Source organism: Palaemon carinicauda, chromosome 20, assembly GCF_036898095.1.
Source record: "Palaemon carinicauda isolate YSFRI2023 chromosome 20, ASM3689809v2, whole genome shotgun sequence".
In the NCBI taxonomy this organism is placed as follows: Eukaryota; Metazoa; Arthropoda; class Malacostraca; order Decapoda; family Palaemonidae; genus Palaemon; species Palaemon carinicauda.
Window position 1 is genome coordinate 6,364,014 of NC_090744.1, and position 20,000 is coordinate 6,384,013.

At 37.2% G+C, this 20,000-nt stretch overlaps 1 long non-coding RNA gene across 1 annotated transcript in view; it reads right to left on the bottom strand.

The window, feature by feature from the left end:
* Positions 1–7,616: 7,616 nt before the first annotated feature.
* The window catches only part of LOC137659430 (uncharacterized), a 13,782-nt gene continuing 1,398 nt past the window's right edge, over positions 7,617–20,000 (bottom strand). The window contains exons 2-3 of the long non-coding RNA XR_011047519.1: positions 14,407–14,513; positions 7,617–8,030 (exon numbers count right to left, since the gene is read on the bottom strand). This is a non-coding gene — a long non-coding RNA (uncharacterized lncRNA). The remainder of the gene's footprint in view (positions 8,031–14,406; positions 14,514–20,000) is intronic.

The window sequence follows — 20,000 nt, forward strand, 5'->3', positions numbered from 1 at the left end:
CAAGGATCAAAGACACTTTATGATCCTAAATATCGTGTACAGTGCATTATGATCAGAGGAATAACAGAATCTTAGAAACAACTAATATATTATAATTTTGATACCAAGGTTACCAAGGAACTGTTATTTGATGTAATTACAAAAGTAGAGTCTCTCGGTTTTCCTGTTGTGGCTATGGTGTGTGACATGGGTCTTACTAATATCAGTTTACGGAACAGTCTCAATATAGGAACAGAAGATCCTTCATTTGAGAACCCCTGTGTACCAGAAAGAGAAATTCGTGTCTTCGCCGATGCTCCTCATTTAATCAAGTTAGTGAGAAACAATTTTCTTGTTTCAGGTTTTGAATTACAAAATAGAAATTTTGTTCTAAGTGGATGTGTTAGGGAAATTGTCAACCAAAGTAAAAGTGATTTGAAACCTGGATTAGTGCAGTAGAGCGACATGATAAATCAACGGAATCAAGTGCTGAAGCTTTTGAAAAATTAAAGGTAATGGAAAAAATTTTTAAAACATACAATGGAGAAAATACACTGAGACCAGGCAATGGAGTATTATACGACTTGGCACGACATATTGAAAATTGTGTATCCTTGCCTTTTAAAGTAATAATGTTTTTTTGTTAGATGTCGGATGTTTTTTAGGATGAGAGTTCTGAATGCCCAAATTATATCAAGTAGGCAAAAAAAAAAAAAAAAAGAAAAAGATTTATAATTTAACTAAATAATGCCGTAGATTTAATTTTTTTTACTTTTACTAAATATTTCTCATTTCTATTATGAAGCCAGATGCTATTATGTGTTATCTATGTACATTTATGTTAGTTAATCAAATAATGTATTGTAAAATTGTAAATAAGTCTTTGTAAATAAATACCAGGTCAAATGTTAATTGGATATTTTTCAAGTCCTATCAAGCATATTAATTTATGGTTTCTATTATATATTAGAGATCCAAAATTACCAATCCACGATTTTGCATGTGCATTACAGTGACCTATATGAATTCAAAAGAACACCAAAGGTATACAAGATAACAGAGTGAAAAGGACATCACACACACTTACAGACAGGCCTAATCCCCTCGACCCAAAGTACTTAAGTTCAGTTGTTCCCTTGACCGCTTCCACCCTGACCTCCAGGAGTGTCACGGAAATACCCCACAACTACCCCCTCGACTAAAGTGACTGTACCTCTCTCCCTTATTCTATATACCTTGGTCTATAAAAGCTTGCCTACCAGGGTTTGATTCCCGGCCGGACCCAAGCTCTTGTCTTTGTGTGATTTCGCCTGGGGCTCTGATCCCGAGGTCGTTAAGAGAATCCAGACATTAATGTATCAAAAATATATATGGCTTATTTGAATATGAAAAACACGTCTAATTGTGCAAAATTTATCATATACATGTATATATATATATATATATATATATATATATATATATATATATATATATATATATATATATACATGTATATATATATATGTACATATATATATATATATATATATATATATATATATATATATATATATATATATATATATATATGTATATATATATATATATACAGTACAATATATATATATATATATATATATATATATATATATACTGTACTGTATATATATATATATATATATATATATATATATATATATATATATATATATATAATATATATATATATATATATATATATAAGTTTTGACAGGGCCTGTATAGAATACGTGATAAAGAATTATTTCCCTTGATTATTGGCTGAAGATACTTAGTAAAGGAATAGATGCTCCTTATGGTATAATAAACGTTTATTAGCAGAGGATACTATAGGAAATATATCTATTCATAAGATGAGGTTAGCATTATGAATAGTTATATGACGATGGTGATATATTAAAGGTTTATATGCTGACGATAGTATATTGTAGTAAGAGATTATAAGCTGAAGATAGTATTTAGTGGGGTTGACTTTATTCAATTTTCTGGGTGTTTAAAACAATTAAACTTATAAGAGTACTGTAATTTTTTTTAGGTTTTGGTTGTAGGCATATGTTTACTATTAGGAGTTACAATATATTTTGAATCAAAACTTGATCTACCTCAAATTGCAGGTAAATATTCAGTTAGAATTACGTTTCATAAAATGATTTATCTTCTTGGAAAAAGAAAGTAATTTTTATAAGGTTATTTTTATTCATAGTTATATAAAATCTATATTGTTTAGAATGGTATCAATAGCCCTATAAAGTGTTTGAGTTTAAATTAGCTATATCGTTTTAATTAGGGTTTGTATTTGAAAATTTTATTACACAGCTAAAGTGATTCAGGTGTCCACATATAAGATGAATGTGTACTTCAGTCCGATCTGACTGTCTGCTGGGAGGAGCAGCAAGGATGGTCAGGGCAGTAGTCTTGCGTATGTCTTCTCTTTTACCCGACTCAATCATGTGCATGAAATGGGACGAGACAGGGAGGCTTCTTGGCATTTGTGAATCTTGTCTGCTTTTGAGTGAGCTTCAGGTGTCTGTAGTAATGGATCGCTCTGAGATTGAACAAAGACTTGAAAATGACTATCTTACTTATTTTAGAGTTTAAATTTATTTTTTAATTCTAGAAATATTAATGACTTTTTCTTGTGTAAATGTATAATTTCATGTTTCATCTAAGAATTAACGTAATTATAACAACTGTAATCTGCTTTATAGTAATGTAAATAATGATGTAATTGTTTTACCATTTAACTTCATGAGAGCTCTAAAGGATCTCTGAAGCCTCTAAATCACAATCCTGATATCATTGTTTGTAAAAAAAAAAAAAAAAAAAAAAAAGGAAAGGGAAAGCATTCGAGGGCCTAGTAACATTGCTGCCTCAGAATAAAAAAAAATGCATTAAGTTTCTAGTTACTAGGTGGGACAGGGGATGGCCTTAGTGGGATTTCCTTTTCCTTCTTTTTTATTAATAATTTTATATTTTACATAAAGCACTACTTCATTACACAGTCATAAAATATGTGACCTCAAATGCTGAGCTTTAAATGTGTTTACGTTTTCAAAGAAAGAAAACGGGTACTGTCCGGATAAACCAAGAAAACGGAATCTTGTCATTCAGTACGCTGAGATGGGTGACCTAACTAAAAGCCATTCATTGTCGACTTGTGAACTTGATGACAAGTTTAAGTTTCCTTTGAATCTATGGCGTTTCAAGCTTCAGAAAATGGGGTTTCATGATTTTGATATATGTTATTGACTTCATAGTGTTTGTCTTCAATTATATAACTAAACTGATTACGTTGAAACCTGTTCATATTTGGCCTTCAATCTTCTACAATAAAAGTCTTTAAGCGAATTTCTAAGCTTTCCTTCAGCCATATTGTGTTAGTTGGATGGTTTAAGTACGTATTTATGTACACTTTCAAACCCCAAAAAAAAAATCTATTTGGTAGCTTCAAGATTGAATAAGGGGCTTTTGAGGAATATTAACTAATGGAAATAGCTATGCCATTTATTATCATGACTTCAGCCAGGAAAAACTATTAGACAACTGAATTATTAAGTTGACTTAGATCCAAAATGAAATACCAAGATACAGTTCGGCCATCTTGACTTTGTACTTTATATTAAAAAAACACTGGTACTGTTGCTCTCAGGGGGGTGAACGAATTCTGTATGTGGGGGGTAAATAAGTCCAAGCGAACAAGTGGCTAGTTGGGAGAGAGGACTATTTCATGAGCCTTTTGGCCCATTTTTTCGTGGGGAATAAGGCATTTTCTGCTACTTAAAAGGGGTAGGGGGCCGTATATGGAGAACACTCAGTCATATGAGGTTTCATTCAGGGAGAGGGGTAGTCATTCCATTTTTTCTTAATTTTTTTTTTTTCGTTTTTAGTTTCATGTTTTTCTTATTGTATACCAGGGAAACTTTAATAAAAATTGTAATATACTTTTCATACGTATTTTATTTCGGAATTCTTAAAATTTTACAATGTTTAACTATGGTAAAATATCTTAAAATATTTATGATATACCAAAAATATTATAAGCACTTCATTACAAACCTAAATGCCAACAAAGCAGTATTACGTTATTACAACATAAAAACCAACAGAACAATATTTCAAGATTTCAAAATTATTATATCAAATATTTTGTTGTAATAGACGCTACTTGATAAGCTTTATCGCATAAGAAAAATTGCTATAGACAAAAATACTTTTAGATATAAGAGCTAAGGTCCTGAATGATGATTTATAGCAAGTGGCATAACACTGCTAAGGGTATAATTACACATTATATATGTAAAGGTAGATGGCCCAGCATTTTTGGACTTCAGTGGTTAATATGTGCATTAAGGACTGCTATTGTCATATCCTAAGTTCCTTATAGTCAAAGCTGGGAAGGATTTATTCGTAATATGAAGTTCAAATTATCTGATTAGCTAATTAGAATAAATTTCTTGATCCATAAGGAAAATAGCTAATCAGAATAAATTTCTTCATCCACAAGGGAAATAAATAGCTATCAAACATTTCTTGATCCATAAGGGAAATAGCTAATCAGAATAAATTTCTTAATCCAAAAGAGAAAAAGCTAAAAAGAATAAATATCTTAATCCATAAGGGAAATAGCTAATCAGAATAAATTTTGTTAATCCATAAGGGAAATAGCTAATCAGAATAAAATTCTTAATCCATAAGGGAAATAGCTAATCAGAATAAATTTCCTAATCCATAAGGGAAATAGCTAATCAGAATAAATTTCTTAATCCATAAGGGAAATAGCTAATCAGAATAAATTTCTTAATCCATAAGGGAAATTAAACATCCTAAGTTAAGCAACTCTGAGGTTTAGATAGAGATTGAGGGAGGGGTATTTCTTAATATCTCCATGTGTGTAAATTATCTGATTGGCTAATTGGAGTAAATTTCTTCACCCATAAGGGAAATTCAACGTCCTAGGTTGAGGAATCCTAGGTTTTAGCAAAGGGAGTTGGTAGGTATTTTTTTCATATTGCCCCATGTGAATTGGTAAAACATAGGATTATGCTCATTTTCAAAATTGGAAGAGAGATGTAAGAACAATCTTGTATGATAGAGCTCTCGACTCTGAAAAAAATTCTGCTCAGTAAACTAGATAGGCCTCGTTTGATTTATACAAGCATACAAAGTCTGTATCGTTGCTGTTAGTATTTACATTGCTAACAACGTGAGCCTTTGCAAATTAAATAAGGCTTTCTAAGAAATAGTTTATAGAATAAAGGCTGTTTACACTCAAACACACTCATACAAGGATCGTCTTACCTCTATCCCACGTTTGGGAAATGAACAAAATCTTGGGGTTTAATTTTTTTATGAGTGATATTAAAAAAAAAAAGAAAAACTCCACCTTGCTAAACACCAGGATGGCTCGACATAAAACGTCTCATTTCCATTATGAGTGATGTAGTTTTAATCTAAATAGCTGTTCACAAATCTTGTACTTAATATGACGAATAAACCTTGATATGATGAATAAACCCTTTCGAGCTCTCTGACAATAATAATAGTACATAATGTACATTTTACTGCATACTGACGTCCAAAAATACTGGGTCATTTAGCTTTACATATTTGATATACAAAGTTATACCATTACCATTAGAATGTTACCTTTTTGCCATAAATTATCCTTCAGGATCCTTGCTCTTGCATCTTCAAGTGTTTTTGTACATACCATTTTTTATGCAATTGACATTTTCGAGTAACACTTATTATTTACAACAAAATATTTGAAATCATTCTAACAAATGTACAATTATGAGTTAAACAAACATCTCGCGTCTCAAATAAGTTTTAATGATTAACATTTGTCTAATTAAATCAAAAAAAAAAAAAACAGAATTTTCATTGTATATAGAAACTACTGGTTTTAAGCACTCGATATCTGCTTTTATATATGTGAAAAATCCATATTTACCATTTTCAATTCACACCCTATTTTATATGAAATTTTTATTGGATTTTCAAAGGAGGTTTAACTATAAAACGGCTTTTGATATATTTAAACGATACACCCTATATTTCTATTAAAATGAAAAATTTCAACCATAACTTTACCCTTACATCTCTAAATATTATTTAAAAAGGAAATAACCTTTAAAATACTCCTTCAAAATGCTACATTTATCTCGCATGCATACACTAAATAATTTTAAGAAATCCATAGTTTTTTTTATCCTCCCTATAGGCAATTATTCCTGTAACTATTCTAAATAATTGATCACTATCCAATTATTTTCATCTCCTTGTAAGCAGTACTTTAACTGCAATTCCTCCCTTCTTACGTCCCTTTTCGAAGGGGCCATATTTGCAATTCCTCCCTTCTTACGTTAAACCCACTCTTTGACGTTAAGTTTTTACATTAAAACCACTCTAAGACTTGAAAATAATACGTGAAACCAACTCTTTGACAACGTTTTGCTCTAAAATCACCCAGACTTTGAATAATACGTTAAACCCACTCTCTGACATTAAATATTACATTAAAACCACTCTTCAAGACTTCAAATAATACGTTAAAACCACTTTTTGACGAAGTTTTACATTAAAACCCCTCAGTCTTGAAATAATACGTTAAACCCACTCTGACATTAAATATTACATTAAAACCACTCTTCAAGACTTCAAATAATACGTTAAACCACTTCTTGACGAAGTTTTACATTAAAACCACTCTAAGACTTGAAATAATACGTTAAACCAACTCTTTGACATTAAATCTTATATTAAAACAACTCTTGAAGACTTCAAATAATACGTTAAACCAACTCTTTGACATGAAGTTTTACATCAAAACCACTCTTAGAACATTTACTATAAGGAATATTCCTGAATGTTAACTTATAATTACTTCACTGACGGTTTCCATCTCTTAAGATCATGAAATAGCTAATGCTTCCCTGGAACTCGTATTAAATTACTATTCCTTTCATATGAGCTTTTAACATAAATCCAATTCATAAAATTATCCAAACTACAACGTATTAACTATATAGACTATATTCTATTCTAGACCAGAATAGCCAAATAGGCATTTATTTGCACCCTTTGTACAAAAGATACGCAAAGCTTAAAACAAGTAAACAAGAGATTTTATCCTTTTCAGAGAAATTTTGTCATTGAAATGTTTTTAAACAATGATGCTTGTTCACTGGATATAACAAGTGATTAAGATATGCTACTGCAAACCAGTATTTAGAATGTTATATGTGACCAGAATAATTAAAATATTGAAATGTTCTGAAAATTAAAAACAACTTAAATTAATGAAAAACTAAAACAATTATTTGATATGAAGGCTTGAAATTAAACACACAAACTTATTGGGAAGAGAGAGAGAGAGAGAGAGAGAGAGAGAGAGAGAGAGAGAGAGAGAGAGAGAGAGAGAGAGAGAGAGATATTTGATATGAAGGATTGAGTTTTAACTTACAAACTTATTGGGAAAAGAGAGAGAGAGAGAGAGAGAGAGAGAGAGAGAGAGAGAGAGAGAGAGAGAGAGAGAGAGAGAGAGAGAGAGAGAGAGAGAGAGAGGTATTTGATATGAAGGATTGAGTTTTAACTTACAAACTTATTGGGAAAAGAGAGAGAGAGAGAGAGAGAGAGAGAGAGAGAGAGAGAGAGAGAGAGAGAGAGAGAGAGAGAGAGAGAGAGAGAGAGAGAATTATATTAGCTTTCTAATACTTAGTAATACTATTTAAAAACTTAAAAACACAGCTTCCTTTCACAAATATTCAAAATTATAAGGGTCTTCTAATACTTCATTAACATTTGATGGCAGACTGGTCACTTCAGTGAGACTATTTGGTCCTCCTTTTGAATCAGAAATTAATGTAATTCGTCGATTATTTTGCCTTCCTCTGAAGATTTCTGGAATTCTTTTGTTGTAGCAAATCCGAGATTGTTCGCTTCTGATCTTCATGATAAGTGCACATGGCAGTTTGATTTTCTGTGTTAAGCAGGAGGTATAGATGATTTCCTCTTTTGATGATTCTAGTCTGAAAAATCAATGAAAAATATTAATTTTACAGATAAATGTTCTATTAAAATATTTTACTGTACTCTTCAATATCAAGACTACTCTATAAGTTTTAAAATGATTCCTGAAGACTATAAAATTACTGCCAGATCTTTGCCGAGAAAGCATCTGTAACGTTTAAAATGCTTCTAGAAGACTAAATTTACTGCCAGATCTTTGCTGAGAAAGCATCTATAACGTTTAAAAAGATTCCCGAGGGCTAAAATTACTGCCAGATCTTTGCTGAGAAAGCATCTATAACGTTTAAAATGCTTCTAGAAGACTAAAATTACTGCCAGATCTTTGCTAAGAAAGCATCTATAGCATTTAAAATGCTTCTAGAACACTAAAATTACTGCCAGATCTTTACTGAGAAAGCATCTATAACTTTTAAAATGCTTCTAGAAGACTAAAATTACTGCCATATATTTCAATAAAATTTTCTAGGAACACGTGATTAACGATAAAAAATTACAAACAAGACAACCAAAAGTTTATCTTGTAAATTGGAAAAATATTGTCTCCTAAATCCTAACAAGGACATACTTCAGCTCAATAATCTAATGACTGGCCTCTGGTAATCCACTGACTAACAGCAGCTCCCCAAATCTTCAAATTGCTGCCTGCAATTTTCTTCAAGAGATTATAGATCATATTTACTAGGTAAAACATTCTACTTTACACCACAGAGGATACCTGGTCAAAGACACAACTCAATAATGTATCTATATAAAAAAATATGGATAAATTCTAAGCAAAAATAGGAATAACAAACACGCTAACAGTTTCAGGTGTAGAATATTGCTGTGGAAAAGAATAATTAATGTGGTGTTTTCACTCCTGAAAAAAAGGATCTGCTACTTCCTAAATTTATCAAGTAAATATATCTTTCGTAATTGAAATGTTATATTAGATTTATTATATGATGTATGGATCCTCCATAATCTAACCCCAGCCATCCTATAATAATTCATACGAGTGGATTTTTTTGGTAAACCTTCAATCAATGAATTGGCCAATTCTTCTTATCTTGCCTTGGTCTATGGATCATCATTCTCTCTCTCTCTCTCTCTCTCTCTCTCTCTCTCTCTCTCTCTCTCTCTCTCTCTCTCTCTCTCTCTCTCTCTCTCTCTCTCTCTCTCTCAGTTCATTGAAGAGATTATTCAACGTTTTGGTTTTTGGCTTACGGGGTATACTTTGTACCAACCGTGTTTCACACAATTGTACATAATTCCTTTTGTATATATAATGCTTGTATCTTCGCTCTTCTCTCGCACTAAAACGAACATGAAAATTCATGTCTGGTTTTTCCTCTGTAATATTGTCTGTCTTGTGAACTTTTTATGTCCTGTTGCCTTGAGGTTTTGTATATAAGGTGAGTGTTCTACAATAATATAACTCAGTCGTTTCCAACCAGCCTTTGAGTTCACAGCCTTACTCGGCGCCGTCACATTGGTGACCCCGGAAGTCGACTCGCTCCCACTGCCTTCCACCCCCCACCTCCCTCGCCCCTCCATCGTTGGTACTATGACGGAGACGGACTCTACTACAGCAGTTGGCGCTGTGGCCGCCCCATTGAAACTTTCACCGTTCGCCAGCGGAGAACCGTTTGCTTGGTTTCAATGCGCAGAAGTCCACTTTTGTATCAGGGGCGTGACTCGCTCAACCACCAAAGCGGATTATGTTCTCGCGGCGATACCCGAGGACACCTTCCCAGAAATATCCGACTGGCTTTGTGAACAAGGAGACACCCCAATAGCGTATGACACCCTCAAAACATACCTTCTGCAGCAGTACTCGCCGTCGCCAGCCACCCGTATAGCAAAGCTTTTTCAGCTCTCGGAACAACCGTTGGGGGACCAAAGGGCTTCGCTTGCTCTCAGGGAAAAGACCAGTATCGCTCGCCTTCAACCTGCCGCAGACGGCTCTCCTCGTGAGGTGAACCTACTTCGTGCCCTTTGGATACGCCGTTTACCTGAACCTGTACGCGCTGCCATACCCGATGTCGATAGTTTACCCATAAAGGACTTGATGACCAAGGCCGACGTCCTTATGGACAGCCACTTCAAGACCTCCATCAACGCCTCCACCCCTGACGACGAGGATGCCTATTCAACGTCAACCGAAGCTGACATGAATGCCGTAGGACATACACGCCTACCCCGTGACGTGCCGAAGCGGCGACAAAGCCGCCCACCACCCACCAATCGCTCGCGCCCCAACGAACGACTTCTACAGCAACTTACTACCTCCCGTCCGCAGCAATTTTGCTACTACCACTTCAGATTCGGGGCAACCGCGAAGAAATGTGCCAAAGATTGTCAGTGGCCAAAAAACGTGTAAGTAGGCCATCGCTTGTGGCGGTGACCTCCCATGTTTCTAATCTTTTCTTTTTACAGGAAGCAGGAACGGGCGTGCGATTTTTGGTAGACACGGGTGCTTGTCGTTCTCTTTTGCCAAGGAAACTCTTCAAGGCACAACATAGTCTGTCTACATCTGCCGACGTCTGCTTGGTAGCTGCCAACGGATCTGCGATACCCCACCTACGGTTACGAGAACCTCACATTATCGTTCGGAAATGGTAAATTCAATTGGAAGTTTCTCATTGCTGATGTCACAATGCCAATCCTCGGTGCAGATTTCCTCTCTCATTTCCACCTTCTGGTCGATGTCGCCCACCGACGAATGGTCAACGCAGACTCGTACTTGTCGACACCTCTTCAACCCGACCCCTCTGATCTCGCTCTCCACATCAGCGCACCCACAGATGCCTACGCCCCCCTCCTCACGTCGTACCCGGAAGTTTTCCGTCCAGAACTTCGCCAAATGGCCACGGTTCCTGCCAAGCATGGTATTTATCACCATATCAAGACGACGGGACCCCCAGTCTTCGCAAAATTCAGACGTCTGGCACTGGAACGATTGGCAGCCGCCAAACAGATGTTCGCCGAAATGGAGAAAATGGGCCTTTGCCAAAAGACCTCCAGCACATGGTCGTCACCCTTAGACATTGTTCTGAAGAAAGACAGCTCCCTCCGTCCATGCGGGGATTACAGGCGCCTGAACATGCAAACAGAACCGGATAACTACCCACTCCCAAACATTGCCGATGTAACCTCCTACCTGCACAAAGCGAAGGTTTTCTCTACGCTCGACCTCCTGAAGGGGTATTATCAGGTGCCTATGAACCCAGAAGACATCCCCAAGACCCCCATCACCACGTCGTTTGGCACATACACCTTTAATTACTCCTGTTTTGGCCTTCGTAATGCTGGGGCAACGTTTCAACGTCTCATGGATGGCATCTTAGGGGACCTTCCTTTCTGAGTATGTTATGTGGACGACATACTTGTGTTCTCCTCCTCAAAAGAGGAACACCTCCGTCACCTGCGCATCGTGCTCGACCGCCTGCAACAAAACGGCCTTGTAGTCCGGTACGACAAGTGTACCTTTGGCGCCAATGAAGTGTCATTCTTAGGGCACCGTATCACTCCTGAAGGAGTCCATCCCCTCCCTGAGAAGGTAGCAGCCGTTCAGAATTTCCCCGCGCCCTCGACCGTTAAAGCTCTGCAGGAATTCTTGGGCATGATCAACTATTATCACCGTTTTCTGCCAGCCATTGCCGCCACTCTTGCTCCCCTCTACGCCTCCCTCAAGGGCAAGCCAAAGGACCTGAAGTGGGGTCCCCTTCAATAAGCAGCCTTCTGCAATGCAAAGAAGGCCCTATCAACTGCTGCGGCTCTCACTTTTCCTATCCCACACGCCCCTCTCCTTCTCTCCACCGATGCCAGCGCTGTCGCTATTGGTGCAGTACTCGAGCAGGTGGTCAAAGGCATGCCCATTGGCCTTCTTCAGCAGAAAACTGTCCAAGGCAGAATCGGATTATTCTACCTTCGATCGAGAACTGCTGGCGGTGCACTTGGGTGTCCGTCACTTTCGCCATTTCTTAGAAGGTACGCCTTTCGTCATTCGCACAGACTACATGCCTCTGGTGCACGCCTTCACTCGAGAGTCTGACGCCTGGTCGGCCCGTCAACGCCGACATCTCTCCACTGTGGCTGAATACAATTGCACCCTCCAATACGTCCCTGGGAAAATAAATCCCGTTGCCGATGCCCTGTCAAGAAACACGTTGGCTGCCGTTCAACTGGGATTGGATTACAATGCCCTGGCTGAAGCCCAATGACAGGATCCAGAGTATCAAGCTTGTAGGACATCCTGCACGTCCCTCTGTTGGGAAGATTTTCCTCTCGAAGACTCCACCACCACCCTCCTCTGTGACGTCAGTACTGGTAGACCGCGACCTTGGATTCCTGCTCCCACGCGCCGACAGGTGTTTGATTTCATCCAGGGCATTTCACATCCCTCGTGCCGTTCTACTGCACAGCTGCTGAAGGCAAAGTTCATTTGGCACGGCATTTCTAAGGATGCTAAGGATTGGGTCCGCGCCTGTACTTCTTGCCAAACTTCCAAAGTACATCGACAAACGGATTCAGGAGTGGGCACCTTTCCTCAACCTCAGCGTCGTTTCGCACACAATCACGTCGACGTTGTAGGCCCCCTACCCACATCACAAGGACATTGTTACCTGTTTACCGTCATCGACCGCTCCACTCGTTGGCCTGAAGCCATTCCCATGGAAACTGCAACGTCCGCCTCATGTACATATGCCTTACTCTCTGGATGGATTTCAAGATTCGGTATCCCTGAGCATATTACTTCTGACAGGGGAACCACTTTCACCTCTCAATTGTGGACGTCATTAGCGAATCTCCTGGGCATCACCCTACATCAGACAACGGCCTACAACCCCGCTGCCAATGGAATGGTTGAACGTTTTCATCGCACCCTCAAAGCAGCTTTGATGTCCCGCTGCAAGGATTGCAACTGGTTTACTCAGCTTCCCTGGGTCCTCCTGGGACTAAGGACCACTCCTAAAGACGCCCGACGTCTCGGCAGTTGAAATGGTGTATGGCGACCCGTTGGTCGTCCCTGCCGAATTTTTTCCTTCTACAACCTCCTCCGACGATCTCCGGTGCATACGTCATGTCGTGGGAAAATTTACTCCGTGCCGCCAGACTTACAAGCCCCCAGCGAAGCATCACATACCAACGGACTTGCACTCTGCAACGCACGTCTTCCTGCGCAACGACACCAGCAAGCCACCACTAACGCCCCCTTACACGGGCCCTTTCCTTGTGGTCCGACGCAGTCCGAAAGCATTCCTCCTAAACATTCGGGGCAAAGAAGACTGGGTCTCCATTGATCGTCTAAAACCTGCTTATCTTCTGCCAGATGACCCGCCTACAGTTTGTCTCTCTAGATCAGGGCGCCCTATTTAACATGTACAGTATGTCATTTTTAAGGGGGGGGGGAGCCATGTACCAACCGTGTTTCACACAATTGTACATAATTCCTTTTGTATATATTATGCTTGTATCTTCGCTCTTCTCTCGCACTAAAACGAACATGAAAATTCATGTCTGGTTTTTCCTCTGTAATATTGTCTGTTTTGTGAACTTATGTCCTGTTGCCTTGAGGTTTTGTATATAAGGAGAGTGTTCTACAATAATATAACTCAGTCGTTTCCAACCTGCCTTTGAGTTCACAGCCTTACTCGGCGCCCTCACAACTTTATCGATTCAACACTATTAAACTAACAACCTGGTTTTACCGGAGTCATGTCTTTAACATTACTAACAAAACAACAATGTTTTATGCTAATGCTTAACCTATGTTACCTAAAATAGATAAAAAAAACCCTATCCAACTTTATCCTTTAATTACGTAATCCAGCCTTTATCCACCATTGGTTTCCTGGAGATAAAGAGAGAAACAGCGTACGTGTGTACAACCCTGTGGGTGAAGTCAAAAGTGGCAGACGCTGATAGTTATCATTCAAGTTCCAGCCGAGCTGAAATAATGCATCCTCTAAAAGACGATGATTTGTATTTGTGTAGGAACAAAAATTGGAAATCCAACACAATACTAATCTACTGGCAATCAAATCCCATCTTAACTCATTAATAATATAATACTACTTTAGTCTTGTAATAAGAGCACTAATAACCTGTAAATCCCTTCAATTGGCAAAATCTAGAATTAGTCAAACTATCAATTGTCAATGCAGTACAGATAAAAGACAATCGTAGTGTAATCTTCTAACAAGTTACTTCTGCCTTGAATAGCAAAGAATAAAAGGATTTAAATTAAATACTGCTCAGTCCACATATTTTGAAAATCTCTAATCATAATGCATAAAAGGTTAAATCCAATATCAATTTGACCTCATTCTACGAAAAACGATATTTTTATATTATTCAAATCTAATAAACAATGCTCCTTAATAACCTAACCTTTAGAATTCCAGTAACTATAGCTAGCTGGTTTTCATATACTATGCTTTCATTGAAGTGCAGCAAAATTATAAGCCTTCAAATTTTTCTCATTGCTCCTGATAAACCTGATGTAAAAAAAAACGTGTAAATATTTCAAAGTGTCTTCCACCATTTTGTAGAGTTATATTGCGGAATTGAACATGAATTTCTTGCATTTACAATTATCTAAAAGGACATTAAAAAATCTATTGATTAGTATTAATGGATAGTCGATCATGGGTTTAGTTTTTTAAAAATATATGAATATCTATTGCCAGATAATTTTCAATGGACAATACTCATCACCTACTTCCTATAATTAGAAAATTATTATTGGCACAAACCTTTATTTTGAAGTTATTAAACCTCTTGAATGGTGCAATTATCAGGGATTCACAGGGGAAGCAGTATTTTACAGGATATCATAAAACAAAATCTAATGTATTACACTATGTACGATTAACATATGTCACACTAAAACCAGGTGTAAAAACACACAGCACAATTGTATCTTAGGAAACCTAGGTTTAGGGTGGGAAAAACAGAATGAAAGAGTAGGATGCATCATGACTTAACCACACCCACCTAACCTAGCCTAGGGTACTTGGTGGTCGTCCTCATTGATTGGAGTCTCCAACCCCTGAAACTTCCCCTTTTCTTAATCAATGATTCTATGTCACTTAGTAAACATTATATAGAACTTGATTACACCAAACTTGCTTTAATCAAATGCCATTATAACTAGATTGTAATACCCTAAAGTACTTGTTACATACATTTTAGCCAGTGAGTAAATGAAGAGGACCTTACAATTACATAATTTTTCCACACAAGCAAATTCTATTAATACATCAGCCATTAAGTAACTCCTTACACTCTAAGAAATTGCTGTTACATAAACATTTCTGAGACCTAAGGCATAAAACTTTCGGAAGCTTCATTTAGTTCAAAGGGTCAGTTAACGAATATGTTAAGAGAAATGTTAACAAAACTGTCCTTAACCCACATAACTGTAGCATAAGCACAATTATTCACCTCTAATTCCTAAAGCAGTAAAAAGATTGAGACAAATTTTTTTATATATGCGTCGAAGTTATTTTCTTGCCTCTTTAAATTTAGAACTGAATATGCCAAAACAGTTGGCAATCTACCACATCTTACAATCAAATCCAGTTTTGATAAGATATTTAAGTGTGAATCTTTAATTGTGCAATGTACAGTAAAGCTTTGATTATTTGCATTAAATTTTGCAGAGGAATTTGTGTCTTGTGGCTGGCTAAGTTGGGATATACCTCCATAATTTGATTTTATCTAAAGTATTGTATGTCAGGTTGGGTTACATGCTCATAATTTGATTATATCTACAGCATTGTAAGTCATATTAGGTAAGGGAGTGGGGAATGTTGTTCTTAGTCTAGCTAGGTAAGGATCCAGCTTCCTAGGTTAAGTTAAGGTTAGTACACATTCTTGTAACTTTGGTTAAGTGGTAAGGTAGGGAAAGGACCTTAATCTTGTTTAAACATATAGGGCAGTCCCATTTTTTTATATAATACACAGCACTGTGTAGTAATGTCTTGAATGGGTTGCCTTGGATTCTATATCTGGACCATGAATTTAGTTGGTGTATATCATTGTAGGCTAGATTATGGGAAGGTCAGGTCAGCTGTATGTACCCACCTTACCTGATTTAATTTGCATTTTCTTAGGTCTCACTAGGTGGGAGAGGAGTTCAGGTTAACTAGGTAAGGACCTGTTGCCTAGGCTAGGAGACATTTTTTCGGTGTATATTCATATACATTGTACATTTATTTTTGCAATCCTACGTAATGAGTGATAAATTCTGATGTAAAGATTGTGGTTAAATTTTGTCTCCACCCCCACCTACGTTCTAATTTATATTTTTCTCAAGTAAACCACAAGACAAAAATTTCTTCAATACACTATCCACACAAATGCATATGACAAATAAAAATAAATTACAGCATGATATTTTTCTTATTTGTTGTTGATATGTCCAATGTCAACGATGAATAGCTCTTGTTACGTTCGTATATTTGTTTCCACTCTTCCTCCCCATTGCACACTGAACATTTTCATGACTCTATGTCACTTTGTACACAAATTGCAATGCAGTTGATTGCTACAAGAGGTTACCTTATAAATATCATAGAAAATTGCATTTATCTTAAAAAGCAAATCCATTAGAACTTAGAGCTGATCAAGTATATTTATACGAGGCACATTTGCGAATTAAAAGTGAATATTGACAAACAGGACACTTGCCGTACAGTGCCGTATCTTTCACGCAGAAACATCAGACTCCGACTAATATCGTAAGACAATATATCATCCTAGGTCAGCTTATCAATGCTAAAACATAGCCTATTTTGGTACCTTAAATAGTGATATACAAGGCTGGCGTGAGCAGCACATCCATGTGCCCCTTGCCAGAATAGAGGAGCAGTGATATGGCTATTTGCGAGCAAAGTTGAGCCATCGCTTTGTTGGTAAATAAACATGATCTCACTGCTCCCCTGTTCTGGTAAGCGTTACATGGATGTGCTGCGCATACCAGCTTTGTCGGTCACCAATAAAGTATCCATATTACCTACAATTTACACCAAATCTCTCTAATGGTTTATGCATGCTCCATACATAAACCATTAGAGAGATTTGATGTGAATTATAGGTAATTAGGGTACTTTATTGGTGACCCACAAGGCTGGCATGCGCAACACATCTATGTTCCGCCTGCCAAAACAGAGGAGCAGTGAGATTATGTTTATTTGCAAACGAAGCGAACGACTGCCGGGCAAAGACCATATTGGAACAGGAAATCACGACGCTTGTAATTGAATCATGTTAAGGTTTAGAAAATAGTGCTCAGAAGAAAATGGTACTCTAGAGAAAACGATGATTGCTTAGTACCTATGTCGCACTTGTTTAACCCTTATTTTTTTGCATGAAAAAATTATTGTCTTTTACTTTTCTTGTAGTTTTTCAGTGCTTGACAGAAATGGTACTCTAGAGAATACGATGCTTGAGAGGTACCTCTGGCACAGTTATTTCACCCTAATTTTTTGAAAATTAAATTTGTCTGCTACTTGTTGTTTTATAAGATTCTGACATTATTACCTTCTGTAAATCAAGTTTTTTCACTTTGTCCCACACAAAATCTTGATTGCCCCCTTGGGGAACCCTCCTTACTACTGGGGTATGTGAGGTGGTCGTAATCGTAAATCGATTGTTTTACAAAATATAACACAGGATAAACAATATGAACGTTAGAAAAAATGTTTTTCATGCAAAAATGGATTGGCTGAAGTATACTAAAATCCTTACTTCCCACCAGGTCTTCCATAATTACGGATTACTGATCTATGCTTAAGCCTTATTAGGGAATTTAGGCTTACCTAAATTATGTCATGGAAGTTTTTTTCTTTTTTTACCACGGATCTAATACACTAAACAGATTATCTGCAGAATAAACCAATCTATGACAATTAAGGGCACACAATCACGCAAGTTATCAGAATTCTCACATTTGAAAAATGTTACACACCACAAATATATAACCACTTACATATTAATGAAGTGAGTGATTAGTTTCTGGTGAGAGTGGGGCTGAGACAGGGATGTGAAATGTCGCCGTGGTTGTTTAACTTGTATGTTGATGGAGTGGTGAGAGAGGTGAATGCTCGAGTGCTTGGACGAGGATTAAAACTGGTAGGCGAGAATGACCATGAATGGGAGGAAAATCAGTTGTTGTTTGCGGATGATACTGTACTGGTAGCAGACACACAAGAGAAGCTTGACCGACTAGTGACAGAATTTGGAAAGGTGTGTGAGAAACGGAAGTTGAGAGTTAATGTGGGTAAGAGTAAGGTTATGAGATTTACGAGAAGGGAAGGTGGTGCAAGGTTGAATGTCATGTTGAATGGAGAGTTACTAGAGGAGGTGGATCAGTTTAAGTACTTGGGGTCTATTGTTGCAGCAAATGGTGGAGTGGAAGCAGATGTACGTCAGAGAGTGAATGAAGGTTGCAAAGTGTTGGGGGCAGTTAAGGGAGTGGTAAAAAATAGAGGGTTGGGCATGAATGTAAAGAAGGTTCTATATGAGAAAGTGATTGTACCAACTGTGAAGTATGGATCGGAGTTGTGGGGAATGAAAGTGATGGAGAGACAGAAATTGAATGTGTTTGAGATGAAGTGTCTGAGGAGTATGGCGGGTGTATCTCGAGTAGATAGGGTTAGGAACGAAGTGGTGAGGGAGAGAACGGATGTAAGAAATGAGTTAGCGGCTAGAGTGGATATGAATGTGTTGAGGTGGTTTGGCCATGTTGAGAGAATGGAAAATGGTTGTCTGCTAAAGAAGGTGATGAATGCAAGAGTTGATGAGAAAAGTACAAGAGGAAGGCCAAGGTTTGGGTGGATGGATGGTGTGAAGAAAGCTCTGGGTGATAGGAGGATAGATGTGAGAGAGGCAAGAGAGCGTGCTAGAAAAGGAATGAATGGCGAGCGATTGTGACGCAGTTCCGGTAGGCCCTGCTGCTTCCTCCGGTGCCTTAGATGACCGCGGAGGTAGCAGCAGTAGGGGATTCAGCATTATGAAGCTTAATCTGTGGTGGATAATGTGGGAGGTTGGGCTGTGGCACCCTAGCAGTACCAGCTGAACTCGGTTGAGTCCCTGGTTAGGCTGAAGGAACGTAGAGAGTAGAGGTCCCCTTTTAGTTTTGTTTCTTTGTTGATGTCGGCTACCCTCCAAAGTTGGGGGAAGTGCCTTTGGTATATGTGTACACATTAATTGGGCACTAGCAAGAAACGAATCACATTTTTACCTGCTTCTAATAGATGAGCGTCACATAAAAGGAAACTATTTAGAAGATCAATATTCAATAAAAATTGCAATTTCAATTTTTAAAATGGTCAACTTCGATAAAAAATATAATGTAGTGATGACTTGATATTTTGATTAACTGAGATTTGGTAAAAATAGGCCTACTCCAGTATCCTATCTATCACAATTACGTATCATATTTTGAAATTAAAATAAAACAGTATTTTCACGTAGAGACTAAAGAGTTATTCTACTGTACGAACTACATGTCCTACAAAATATGCTTATCGTATTCATTCTTAGGTATTTAGAGTATCGCACAGCATATTTGCGTTAATTGTCAAATCCACATTATCGTAGCACTGAGAAAACCAGTTTCATCTTAAAATGTTAACATTGAAAAAATCATCTAAACCAAAGATATCTAGTTTTTTTCAGTCCTATAGCATACTAAAACTAATATTCGGTATTATAGTTTCATCCATTATGGGAAATCTATTATGATAATATATTTCTCGAGTAAAGCAAGTCTTTTGTAGTATTTCTGTAAAATATTATCTGTCGCAAATGCCTAGTTCTTTATATATCGACGATCGAACTCACGCTACTCGTGTCTTCCTCCCAGATCTTTTCTAAGTCTGTTGTTATTGTTAACTGTGTCTTGTATTTGCTTAAATGAGCCCTGTAACCACTATAATCCGCAGACAAACTAGTCCACTATGAAGTCTTATACGTTT